This window comes from Thamnophis elegans, chromosome 9 (genome assembly GCF_009769535.1).
Source record: "Thamnophis elegans isolate rThaEle1 chromosome 9, rThaEle1.pri, whole genome shotgun sequence".
Classification (NCBI taxonomy): domain Eukaryota; kingdom Metazoa; phylum Chordata; class Lepidosauria; order Squamata; family Colubridae; genus Thamnophis; species Thamnophis elegans.
In genome coordinates, this window is record NC_045549.1 from 75396393 (window position 1) to 75408537 (window position 12145).

The following is a 12145-nucleotide window of genomic DNA, read 5'->3' on the forward strand; positions in this document are numbered from 1 at the left end:
ACATCCTGTTGATAAGCAATTCTTTGTTCTTGCCAGACAGACCCCCTCCCCCCAGAACGATAGTCTTCCTGATTTACTTTCAAGTGTGTGCCATGACCTTGCTTTATTTTAGCAGCCAGCCCCTCAACCTATTCGCCAAAGAACCTGAGAACAGGATAAGAAGCATAATTTGGAAACTCATCAAGGAGAGAAGCAAAAGTTTCAAAGTTTCAAAGTTTAATAACACTTGTATGCTGCCCAATCCTGGAGGACTCCGGGCGGCTAACAATACAAATCAAAAGAATAGAAAGAAAGAAGAGATAGATTTAAAAAACACACCATGCACTCCATTCCAAGTGGGGCTGGACCATATTTTGGGGTCAACAGCCCCAGGTCTGCCGGAACAGCCAGATTTTAGTGGCCTTACGGAAAGCCGAGAGAGTGGGAAGGGTCCGGATCTCTGCGGGGAGATCATTCCACAGGGCTGGAGCAGCTACAGAGAAGACCTCCCCCGAGTAGTCGCCAACCGGCATTGCCCGGTCGACGGTACCCGAAGGAGGCCCAATCTGTGGGATCTTATAGGTCGTTGGGAGGTATGTGGCAGGAGGTGGTCCCGTAGGTAGCAATATAGCAATAGCAATAGCAGTAGACTTATATACCGCTTCATAGGCCTTTCAGGCCTCTCTAAGCGGTTTACAGAGAGTCAGCAAATTGCCCCCAACAATCTGGGTCCTCATTTTACCCACCTCGGAAGGATGGAAGGCTGAGTCAACCCTGAGCCAGTGAGATTTGAACCGCTGACCTGCTGATCTAGCAGTAGCCTGCAGTGCTGCATTTAACCACTGCGCCACCTTGGCTCTTACAAGGTATCCAGGTCCTAAGCCATGTAGGGCTTTAAAGGTAACGACCAGCACCTTGAAGCGCATTCGGAGACTGATGGGCAACCGAGAACTAAGGAGAAACTTCCTGACAGTGAGGACAATTAATCCAGGAGAACAGAAGTTGCCTTCAGAAGTTGTAGGTGCTCCAACACCGGAGGTTTTCAAGAAAATATTGGACAACCATTTGTTGAAAATGGTCTAAGGCTGGTTGGACTGGAGTTAGGCAAGAAGGAAGCTTCTATATATAGTTTAACCCCTGGCCCCATTAAAAGATCAGTTGCACAATGTGGAACCCTTGTTGAATTCGCCCCTCCTACCTTGGAAATACAACCAGGATTAGTTGGCAGGATCTTTTTACCAGCTGAGGCTACTGCTATACCTCTATGTTGACCCCAAATTCGGGTTTTGCCTGGATTAAGTTACTGTAATGCACTCAAGAGTAAGCTGCCTCTGGAAATGTTTTGGAAACTGCAAAATTGCAAACTGGTACAAAATGAATATTAAATGTTCCAATCATATTACACCATTCTGTATTATTTATGTGCTGGTCGCTACCTATAAAGCCCTACATGGCATCGGACCTGGGTACCTGAGAGACCGCCTCCTGCCGATTACCTCTCTCAGACCGATCAGATCTCACAGGTTAGGTCTCCTCCGGATTCCATCTACCAGCCAATGTCAGCTGGCGACTCCCCGGGGGAGAGCCTTCTCTGTTGCAGCTCCGGCCCTCTGGAACGAGCTCCCTGTTGAAATCCGGATCCTTACTACCCTCCCAGCCTTCCGCAAAGCCACCAAGTCCTGGCTGTTCCAGCAGGCTGGGGGGAGCTGAGAAGCATTTACCTCCACAGAAATTGTGAATGTTGGTTTTGTTTTTAATATGTTGTCTTTGTCTCATTCCCCCCTTTCCCTTGTCTTTTGTGAGCCGCCCGGAGTCCTCCGGGAGTGGGCGGCATACAAGACAAATAAATAAATAAATAAATTATTATTATTATTATTATTTGGATTTATTTATTTATTTATTTATTTATTTATGCTCATTTGGGGAGGGGGAACTCATCCATTAAACTGTTGGGAGTCTTCAAAGCTTAAAACATTTGAGATGATACTAAGCTCTCTAAAGCAATTCAAGCATTAAGATCAGGATTTGAGTCATTGCATTTTTAGCCCTGTTTGGGACAAGCTGCCCTAACAGGAGTATCTCTGCATGTCAAAAAGGCAAGATGGTAACTGTTCAATATATATATATATATATATATATATATATATATATATATATATATATGTGTGTGTGTGTGTGTGTGTGTGTGTGTGTGTGTGTGTGTGTGTGTGTGTGTGTTTTTATATTTAGTGTCACAACCCCTGGTAAGCCCCAATTATGGGAGGAAGCTAACTGCTTCCATCATCTGTCAATCGGCTCGTCACAAGAGTCCATCACGACAGAAACCCAATATTTTTACTGTTGCCTTTGTTATATTTGTGTTATAAAACAAATTTAAAAAGAACACATATATATGTTTGTGTACATATACAGCGCATTACAGATCAAACAAAGCAACAGTCACCATGTACTTTACTGCTTAACTGTTTTAACTGTAACAGGAAACAGGAAACTCTACTTGGAACAAAAGAGCATAGAATAAATACAATAGAGCCAAACTTGTAAACACTGCCACCTACTGGCTGAATACTACTGTAGTTGTTGCACAAAAATACACTCCAACCATAATCATGGGAATGGGTTGCATATAAAATACGGATAGCTCTTCCACTTCACTGTTCCCGTCCCATCTTGACTTCTTAAACCGCCTCTGTAGATACACACGGGTGTCTAGTTTTCTCAAAAGAGACGCCGGGTCTTTGTCAATTTGTCAATTTTAATAGATTTGTATGCCGCCCAATCCCGGAGGACTCCGGGCGGCTCACACATAAAAAACAGTTTAAAAATATTAAAAAGAGTTTAAAATGCAAGAGAGAAAGAAATTAAAAGAGACACAACATACACTCGATTTTAATGGGGCTGAAGTCCAATCAAGGATCAGCAGGCCTGCCGGAACAGCCAGGTTTTAACAGACTTTTGGAAGGCCGAGAGAGTGGGGAGGGTCCGGATCTCAGGGGGTAGATCGTTCCAGAGGGCCGGGGCAGCTCCATTTGAACATTATTGTGTTATCAGTGCCGATTTAGGCAACCGGTAGTTGTAACTTTGGACAGTCTCTAAATGAATTGCTGTAAATCGAAGAGTAGTTGTGTTTCTTTACTCGCACATTGTCACCTAAAGTTGGTACTTGCAGAAAGTATCCCCACTCTCATGTCTATGTCTGTCTGTCTGTCTGTCTGTCTGTCTGTCTGTCTGTCTGTCTATCTATCTATCTATCTATCTATCTATCTATCTATCTATCTATCTATCTATCTATCTATCATCTATCTATCTATCATCTATCTATCATCTATCTATCTATCTATCTATCTATCATCTATCTATCTATCATCTATCTATCTATCTATCTATCTATCTATCTATCTATCATCTATCTATCTATCTATCTATCTATCTATCTATCTATCATCTATCTATCTATCTATCTATCTATCATCTATCTATCTATCATCTATCTATCTATCTATCTATCTATCATCTATCTATCTATCTATCTATCTATCTATCTATCATCTATCATCTATCTATCTATCTATCTATCTATCTATCTATCTATCTATCTATCATCTATCTATCTATCTATCATCTATCTATCTATCTATCATCTATCTATCTATCTATCTATCTATCTATCTATCATCTATCTATCTATCTATCATCTATCTATCTATCTATCATCTATCTATCTATCTATCTATCATCTATCTATCTATCTATCTATCTATCTATCTATCATCTATCTATCATCTATCTATCTATCTATCTATCTATCTATCTATCTATCTATCTATCATCTATCTATCTATCATCTATCTATCTATCTATCTATCTATCTATCATCTATCTATCATCTATCTTGTAGTTATCTAATCTATCTATCTATCTATCTATCTATCTATCTATCTATCTATCTATCATCTATCTATCTATCTATCTATCTATCTATCTATCTATCATCTATCATCTATCTATCTATCTATCATCTATCTATCTATCTATCTATCTATCATCTATCTATCTATCCATCTATCATCTATCTATCTATCTATCTATCTATCTATCTATCTATCTATCATCTATCTATCTATCATCTATCTTGTAGTTATCTAATCTATCTATCTGCCTGTCTGTTATATCTATCATCTATCTATCTATCATCTATCTATCTATCTATCTATCTATCTATCTATCTATCTATCTATCTATCTATCATCTATCTTGTCTGTCCATCCATCCATCCATCCATCCATCCATCAAAATATTAATATGTAAAGAGCTCCCAGCAACTCATAACCAATCCCCTTTTTATCTCCAGTAAAGAGGCTTTCTGGCTGAACAAGACTCGTTGTTTTGGTAACCTATTGGCCAGGATTTCTCAATCTTGGCAACTTTGAGATTTCAATTCCAAGAATTTCCCAGCCAAGAATTCTGGGAGTTGAAGTCCAGAGATCTTAAAACTGCCAAGGTTGCGAAACCCTGGCCGGTAGACTCAACTATAATAACACCCTTGATGTGGATTATGTGCATGAAATGGATCTACTTGGACGTTAGAGACAACTGGTTAAAAAATGTATTTCAGCTATTTCCTGGAATTGTTCTACCACAATTGAGCCCAAAAGCTTGGCTGTTAAGTGAGACATTTGTTAAGTCAGTTTTGCCCCATTTTCCAATCTTCTCACCTCAGTTGTTAAGTAAATCACTGCGGTTGATAAGTTAACAATCCAGATGACATTGATGTGACTTGTCAGAAGGTCGCTAAAGGGAATCGCAGGACCTTGGGACTCAGCAACGGTCGTAAGTACGAACCAATTGCTAAGCATCCTGTTCTGACCAAGGCTTCCCAAGAGCATGAAGCAAACTCCTGGTCCTGACAAAAAACCCTTTTATTAATTGACTGTGAATTCTGCTCATTCACATCCAGCAAAGTCTTTCAAGGGAGGATTTACAGTCACAGACCTTATCTGGCTTGGGAGGATTTACAGTCACAGACCTTATCTGGCTTGGGAGGATTTACAGTAATAGACCTTATCTGGCTTGGAGAGCTGCCAGCCTGAGATCTGCAAAACTAGGCAAGGAGTCTCAGAGAGTCACGAACCAATGAAACGAAATAATTGTCTCCTGCAAACTCCACTCCCCTTTCGCTCCTCTTTTGTTTCCTCTGGGAGGGGCCGTTCATCATCCACCTGTGGCCTTCCTCCCAAGTCGACCCCTGTTCTTTAGCTGTTTCCTTCATCTGGCAACTCTGCGCATGCGCACACTGGGAACAGGCTCCAGCTGTTCTTCTGCCTCACTGATGTCTGATTCTGAAGGCAGCTGATAACTGTCGGACGGCCCTGGCCCCCTCTCTGCCTCCGACACAGAGCCCTCATCAGAGCCTTCCCCAGACTCCCAGGACTGGCCCATCTTCCTCCCCAACCTCCTCACTGTCTGAATCTTCTGCCAGCTGTGCTGGCAGCTGGCAGGTCACAACACATCCGAATGTTGATCACCTAATGATGATGGGGATGTTGCAAAGGTCCTAACCGCTGTAAGTCACATTTTTTACGCTGCTGTAACGTGGAACGGACGCTAAATGAAACTGTTGTAAGTCGTACTCCAAGTGTGGCCTCACTAGCGCAGTACCGAGATGATCTCATGACCTTCGGAATATCTTCCCAACAAAATCCATCAGGACCATTTTCATGGCTTCCCCACGGAGTCAAGCGATGGACTTTAACTGGCTTTTCGAAAGTGGAAGATAGGGCTGTGTTTTTCTCTCTCTCTCCTTAACTTTCATGAGACATATTATCTTGAGCACTAATTGAGTGCCATAAAGCTCATTCGCTCTCCTAGGGGCAGAGTGCAAACTGCGTTACTCAGCTAACAGTTTTACATTACTCTGTTCTCAGCGTCACTATGTCCTGATTATTTCATGCTGTTTGTTTTCATTTATTCTATCGTTCGCCACTGGTTCTTCCAAAGGAAAGCAGGATAAATATTAAAAGAAAGGAGTAAGTAATATTCGGCATGAACAACATCTATCTTTCTGCAACTAAGGGTAAAGGTTCCCCTCGCACATATGTGCTAGTCGTTCCTGACTCTAGGGGGCAGTGCTCCTCTCTGTTTCAAAGCCGAAGAGCCAGCGCTGTCCGAAGATGTGTCTGTGGTCATGTGGCCGGCATAACTCAACACCGAAGGCGCATGGAACGCTGTTCCCTTCCCACCAAAGGTGTTCCCTATTTTTCTACTTGCATTTTTTACGTGCTTTCGAACTGCTAGGTTGGCAAAAGCTGGGACAAGTCATGGGAGCTCGCTCCGTTACGCGGCGTTAGGGATTCGAACCGCCGAACTGCTGACCTTTCTGATCGACAAGCTCAGCATCTTCGCCACTGAGCCACCGCATAGACCAAGAATTAACTTTATAAACTGAAAAGCATGCCTCAGTTTATAAAGCTCAGGTTAACATTCCTATGATAACCAATCCAATCCGATCTGGTTAACAACCGCAACTCAAGTTTCAAACATGGAGTGGCATCTGTTTCCTGCCTAACCCAGTTTGAAGTTTCCTCAATATAAAAAATTCTTTTACTTTGGCACAGGTGAGCATGTGCTGTGATGGTGGCATGTGAACATGTCCTTCTTCATGGCATATTGTACTACAGTACTGAAGCTCGCTCGTCCTCAAGAGTCAACTGGGAAAACTTGGAGACATTTCGCTTCTCATCCAAGAAGCTTCTTCAGTTCGGACTGAATGCTGGAGGATGGGAGGATTTATACTCCTTGCAGACAGCTGGTCATTTGCATGCTTTTTAGAGAGCCGTTGAGGCCACTTGGAGGTTTATCGGTGTTGTCAAAAAAAGCCATCTACGTCGAAACTGAACAGCCCCCTCTCAACAGAGGAGGAGGGATACGACATTGTGTATCTCCTGGCTACAACACAGATCCTTTCAGCAGATCTAAGAAGGCTCCACATCCATTTGCACCACTCAGGTGACTCTGAGGACCCATATAAACCTCCAAGTGGCCTCAATGGCTCTCTAAAAAGGAGGCAAATGACCAGCTGTCTGCAAGGAGCATCAATCCTTCCATCTCCCCACCACTCAGTCAGAACTGAAGAAGCATCTTGGATGAGAAGCGAAAGGAAAAACACAGTCGAGGGGCCTTTTGAAAAAGCACCTTTGACTAAGAATCTCTGCAGAATTCATCTCACCTATTTATCCATTACTGGTAAAACAGTTTCATCCCCATGCATTACATTTGAATGGTGGCTTGTCCATTATTTATAATGTAGCTAAATCCTAGGTGTCAGCATATGAAATAAAACAGGAATTTATGTGTAGTGCATGTGAATGGGACTAGAAGCCAGCCATGTTCGTATTTTGCTCTTATTATTTAGACATTATAAAGTAACAGTTATGATTTCAGATAGATTAGATGCCGTTCCAAGGTCAATATTATGGATAAGGGCCAAATTAATTTTCGTGACCTTAGTTCAACTGATAGATCTCAAGATGATTTCTCAGTTCATTCGTGCCTCTCTTCTCAATTTTATGTTTGTCGTTATTTATATTGTCAAATAGACAATAAGATGCAGAATTTAGTCCTCTTTTAGCATTAATTCACAGATGTAGTTGTGGATTATAAGCATTTTGCTATAAACATATTGGAGGCAATTAAAGAGCTTGCATTACCAATACAAAATTATTGCATTTTGGATTGCCTATTTTATATTTTATGCTGGTGAGAACATCCCCAACAATCCAGTTTTGATTGCATGATGTAAAAAAGAGGTTGAGACTCTAGAAAGAGAGCAGAGAAGAGCAACAAAGAGGATTAGGGGACTGGAGGCTAAAACATATGAAGAACGGTTGCAGGAACTGGGTATGTCTAGTTTAAGAGAAAGAAGGACCAGGGGTGACATGACAGCAGTCTATCAATATCTCAGGGGCTGCCCCAAAGAAGAGGGAGTCAAGCTATTCTCCAAAGCACCTGAGGGCAGGACAAGAAGCAATGGGTGGAAACTAATCAAGGAGAGAAGCAACTCAGAACTGAGGAGAAATTTCCTGACAGTTAGAACAATTAATCAGTGGAACAACTTGCCACCAGAAGTTGTGAGTGATCCAACACTGGACGTGTTTAAGATGATGTTGGACACCATTTGTCTGAAGTGGTGTAGGGTATCCTGCCTAAGCAGGGGGTTGGACTAGATGACCTTCAAGGTCCCTTCCAACTCTGTTATTCTAAATTCTAATCATCTTCAAGAATAATTCTCAACTTCCCTTGGGGAAAAAGATCCTATTCCCTCCATGAAGCATTTTCTATTCAATTAAATGTCAGAACTCTGCAGGGAAGGCTAATTTCAGGCTGGCTGGCAAAGATTCAGTGACATACAGAGGAACACAAACATTCCTGCCCATCTCCTCAATTTAAAAACCAGTCTACCCTTGGCTTCAACTTTGTTTTGAAAACAAAATACACAATTCACAAAAACTGGCAAACACACAAAAGCGAAATGAAAACAACGCTAGGCACACACAGTTCCTAGGAGGCTGCACCGTGGTTAACACAATTACAAATTGTTTGATCCTTCCAAACGTAACCCTGGCTTACGCGCAGCCACAGATGCAACCAGGTTAAAAAAAACTTCACATAGAAGTTCAGTCAAATAGTTCCAGCTTGCCCAATTAGTTCTTCCTCGTTAATTATGATTTTCTTTTCCCCCCCCCTGCCCCCCTGCTTCCCACCCGCCACCCCGGGGACTTTCGAATGAAATCATCGGTGACAAGACTGTTTTGCATGATGGAACAAGCGATGATTTTAAAGAAGAGCTTGGAGCAGCCGAAAATTACAAAGGCGAGTTTTTCCTGCTCCTGGGACACCCCTCCCTGTCAGGATCTGTGCACCGATCACATGCACATGTCACCAGAAGCCAAACGAGAAAGAGAGAGAGAGTGTGTGTGTGCGTGTGAGAGAGAGAAGGATGACACTGGGCATGAGTAATCTCCAAGTTTTGTGATTGCATCAAAGAAGCTATTCATTAAATTCAAAGCACTACCCATCCTTCCTAAGACGGATGCATTCAGAAGGGAGCATCTTGCCAACAATTGTTACGATTCTGTCCTGCCCTTCTCAACCTCAAAACTGCTCTAAATAAAATAAAATGAAAATAACATAGCGCACTCAAATCTAAATAAATAATTCCAACAAGATCCAAATCCAGGAAAGCGTTAGATGTCATCGAATCGTTTTGGTGTGGGTGCGAGGTTGGGAGTTTGAGTTTCACTGGACTTTTTCCTATTGATAAACTTTTTCCAATTAAACACTTTAACTCACCACATCAAAAGCAAATTATCGCTCCCCCCCCTATTTTTAAATAGATATTTTAAAACATCTAATTGTTTAGATATTTTAGAATAGCCTGAAAATTGAAAAATATCTTAAATATTGAGATATTTAAGAATAGCCTGAAAAGTGAAAAAAATATCTAATTATTGAGATGTTTTAGAATAGCCTGAAAAGTGAAAAAATCTAATTATTTAGATATTTAAGAATAGCCTGAAAAGTGAACAAATATCTAATTATTTAGATGTTTTAGAATAGCCTGAAAAGTGAAAAAAAATCTAATTATTGAGATGTTTTAGAATAGCCTGAAAAGTGAAAAAAAAATCTAATTATTGAGATGTTTTAGAATAGCCTGAAAAGTGAAAAAAAAAATCTAATTATTGAGATGTTTTAGAATAGCCTGAAAAGTGAAAAAAAATCTAATTATTGAGATGTTTTAGAATAGCCTGAAAAGTGAAAAAATCTAATTATTTAGATATTTAAGAATAGCCTGAAAAGTGAACAAATATCTAATTATTTAGATGTTTTAGAATAGCCTGAAAAGTGAAAAAAATCTAATTATTGAGATGTTTTAGAATAGCCTGAAAAGTGAAAAAAAAATCTAATTATTGAGATGTTTTAGAATAGCCTGAAAAGTGAAAAAAACCTACAAAAAAACCGAGAATCCCATTAACGGAAGGAAAGGATTTCCAGTGAATTAGACCCTACATCCCATCTTGACTTCTCCACAATGAAAAACAACCCCCTATCACCTTCAATTTTTTATTTTAGTTTTTTTGATTCAACGACTCTTTCATTAATAAGAAAACTTTCCCCCTTCCATCCCGGAGCAATCAAGCATTCCAGGCACGATAAATGCCACTTTGAGCTCCGATTCAAAGTCTGCCAATCTGGATCTCACAAACAACATTTCTTTCTTTCTTTGCCTTTTTTTTCCTCCTTTTTTGGTATTTGTTCAATTCGATTCATAAGACCCGCAGCGAAGATCCGGCAGATGAAAGCAAGAGAACCTTGGCAAGAAAACACTGTATTGTCTCCACCAAAGCTGGAAGGGAACAGAAAACTACAGCTCCGATTACTCACCTGTTCCTTCCGTGTCCAATGAAGGTTTCCAACAGGTCTCCTGCTGGAGCTACAATATATATATATATATAGACAACAGGTATTGGGCAAAGTCTGCTTTTCGCCGGCTCACATTCCTAAATAGCTGTCAAGGCACAGCCTACCTGCAGTTTAATAATCCCTTAGCTTCTCTCTCTTTTTTTCTCCTTTCCTTCCTTCCTTTCTTTTTCCACCCCCGTGAAAAGCTAGCTGGCGTGAAGACTAATTTTAAAAGAGCCACCTTCGTCCACCCTTTTGGTCATTCGGCTGCCAAAACATGCCTGAGTATTATAATCATTTAGCGGTGACTTCTTTTAATTGGCCAGCCTGTTTATTATACCTCTCCGGCTCATTCGGGACAAAACAAAGCAGGGTGTTAAAATAGGGCTTGCCTTCCCCCCCCACCCCCCCCCCCCCCCCCCCGGACGAGAGAGAAAAGTAATATTTCCGGAGAGGGCTTATCTTCCCGCGGATCTGTTGCCAAAGAAAGGAAAAGATTAGCCGAACCGCACATAGATATTAAAGCTCATTAGCTTAAGAAGCCTTTTGGAAATAATGGGACAGCCCTGTTTAATCATTTGGCAAGAGCAGATAACTTTTTCTCAGCCACCTTGTTAGAAATCCCGTTGACTTTTTGGGGAGGGGTATCTGCGCCTTTTTTGAGGGAAGTGGGGGGACAAAACGAAGAGTGGACGGAACCAGTAAGGGAGCAGGTCAGGAAGCCTGTTGGAAAAGGCGTGGATGCCTCCTGAGAATGGCCCGACGCGTCTTATAATTATGACATAATGATGTGTTGGGAGATAAGGAGGAGCTCAACTTTTAAGAGAGTAACCGAGTTGGAAGGGGCCTTGCAGGTCTTCTAGTCCAACCCTCTGCTCGAGCACCATTTCAGACAAATGATTGTCCAGTATCTTCTTAAAAAACCTCCACCTCCACCAGTGGTGGGATTCAGCCGGTTCGCACCACTTCGGGAGAACCGGTTGTTAACTTTCTGAGCAGTTTGGTGAACTGGTTGTTGGAAGAAATCATTAGGCCAGAGAACCGGTTGTTAAATTATTTGAATCCCACCACTGACCTCCACCCACAACTTCTTCTTCCACTGGTTAATTGTCCTCACTGTTAGGAAGTTTCTCCTTAGTTCTAAGTTGCTTCTCTCCTTGGTTAGTTTCCACCCATTGTTTCTTGTCCTGCCTTCAGGTGCTTTGGAGAATAGGCTCACCCTCTCTTCTTTGTGGCAGTCCCTCAAATATTGTCAACTGCTGACATGTCACCCCCCTTGTCCTTCTTTTCATTAAACTAGACATACCTTAGAACAAACAAGCCAGTCCTAGAGGAAATCAACTGTGACGGCTCTTTAGAAGGCCAGATCCTGAAGAGGGAACTCAAAGACTTTGGCCACCTAAGGAGAAGGAAGGAAGCCAAAGAATGGAGGCCTTTGAACTCTGGTGCTGGAGAAGAAGACTCCTGCACTGAGTCCCTTGGACTGCAAGGCCATCCAACCGGTCAGTCCTAGAGGAGATCAACCATGGCTGCTCTTTAGAAGGGCAGATCCTGAAGAGGAAACTCAAAGACTTTGGCCACCTGATGAGAAGGAAGAAGGACTCCCTGGAGAAGAGCCTCATGCTGGGAACGATGGAGGGCAGAAGAAGAAGAAGGGGACGGCAGAGAAGGAGGTGGATGGATGGAGCCACCGAAGTAGTCAGCCTGA

The 12145-nt window shown here is 41.7% G+C and overlaps 1 protein-coding gene across 1 annotated transcript in view; it reads right to left on the reverse strand.

Moving 5' to 3' along the window:
- Positions 1–10636, reverse strand: part of LOC116512880 (sodium-dependent phosphate transport protein 2B-like) — a 37128-nt gene extending 26492 nt beyond the window's left edge. Inside the window, exon 1 of the mRNA XM_032223551.1 lies at positions 10420–10636. The gene's annotated coding sequence lies outside the window, so the exon portion shown is untranslated. The remainder of the gene's footprint in view (positions 1–10419) is intronic.
- Positions 10637–12145: the final 1509 nt, after the last annotated feature.